The following is a 1526-nucleotide window of genomic DNA, read 5'->3' as shown; positions in this document are numbered from 1 at the left end:
TTCTGAGGCAATGTCTGCCTTATCAATGCACTTAGTTCATTGGTGAACAAGGGGGGTTCATCCTCCCAAGTATCATTACCAAATAAACTGGCATTCAACTTCATGATGGCTCCTAGATATTTAGCAACCTGCTCTTCAATGATGTCTTCATCCTCTTCAGAGGAAGAATAGTCATCAGAGCTCATGAATGGTAAAAGGAGGTTCAATGGAATCTCTATGGTCTCTAGATGAGCCTCAGATTCCTTTGGTTCCTCAAAGAAAAACTCCTTATTGGTCAGTGAACGTCCCAGGAGGTCTTCTTCACTAGGATTCACGTCCTTCTCCTCCTCTTTGGGTTCGGCCACACCGAGTAAGGTTATGGCCTTGCACTCTCTTTTTGGATTCTCTTCTGTATTGCTTGGGAGAGTACTAGGAGGAGTTTCAGTGACTCTTTTACTCAGCTGGCTTACTTGTGCCTCCAAATTTCTAATGGAGGACCTTGTTTCATTCATGAAGCTTAGAGTGGCCTTAGATAGATCAGAGACTATATTTGCTAAGCTAGATGGATTCTGCTCAGAATTCTCTGTCTGTTGCTGAGAGGATGATGGAAAAGGCTTGCTATTGCTAAACCTGTTTCTTCCACCATTATTAAAGCCTTGTTGAGGCTTTTGTTGATCCTTCCATGAGAAATTTGGATGATTTCTCCATGAGGGATTATAGGTGTTTCCATAGAGTTCTCCCATGTAATTCACCTCTGCTATTGCAAGGTTCTCAGGATCATAAGCTTCTTCTTCAGAAGATGCTTCTTTAGTACTGTTGGATGCAGCTTGAAATCCATTCAGACTCTGAGAAATCATATTGACTTGCTGAGTCAATATTTTATTCTGAGCCAATATGGCATTCAAAGTATCAATTTCAAGAACTCCCTTCCTCTGAGGTGTCCCATTACTCACAGGATTCCTTTCAAAAGTGTACATGAACTGGTTATTTGCAACCATGTCAATGAGTTCCTGAGCTTCTGCATGCGTTTTCTTTAGGTGAATGGATCCACCTGCAGAATGGTCCAATGACATCTTTGATAATTCAGACAGACCATCATATAATATATCCAGGATGGTCCATTCTGAAAGCATGTCAAAAGGACACTTTTTGGTCAGTTGCTTGTATCTCTCCTAAGCTTCATAGAGGGATTCACCTTCTTTCTGTTTGAAGGTTTGAACATCCACTCTAAGCTTGCTAAGCTTTTGAGGAGGAAAGAACTTGGCTAAGAAAGTCGTGACCAGCTTATCCCAAGAGTTCAGGCTATCTTTAGGTTGAGAGTCCAACCATATTCTAACTCTGTCTCTTACAGTAAACGGGAAAAGCATAAGCCTGTAGACCTCGGGATCAACCCCATTGGTCTTAACAGTATCACAGATTTGCAAGGATTCAGTTAAGAACTGAAAAGGATCTTCTGATAGAAGTCCATGAAACTTGCAATTCTGTTGCATCAGAGAAACTAATTGAGGCTTTAGCTCAAAATTGTTTGCTCCAATGGCAGAGATTGA

General features: G+C 41.2%; 1 non-coding gene across 1 annotated transcript; it reads left to right on the top strand.

The window, feature by feature from the left end:
• The first annotated feature begins 1106 nt into the window (after window positions 1-1106).
• On the top strand, window positions 1107-1214 carry LOC112731029 (small nucleolar RNA R71). The gene has a single exon (XR_003166825.1). It is a non-coding gene; the product is annotated as a small nucleolar RNA R71 (small nucleolar RNA).
• Window positions 1215-1526: the final 312 nt, after the last annotated feature.

Source organism: Arachis hypogaea, chromosome 12 (genome assembly GCF_003086295.3).
Source record: "Arachis hypogaea cultivar Tifrunner chromosome 12, arahy.Tifrunner.gnm2.J5K5, whole genome shotgun sequence".
In the NCBI taxonomy this organism is placed as follows: domain Eukaryota; kingdom Viridiplantae; phylum Streptophyta; class Magnoliopsida; order Fabales; family Fabaceae; genus Arachis; species Arachis hypogaea.
Note: the sequence above shows the minus strand (reverse complement) of the source record. Positions and strands in the feature narration are given on the sequence as shown.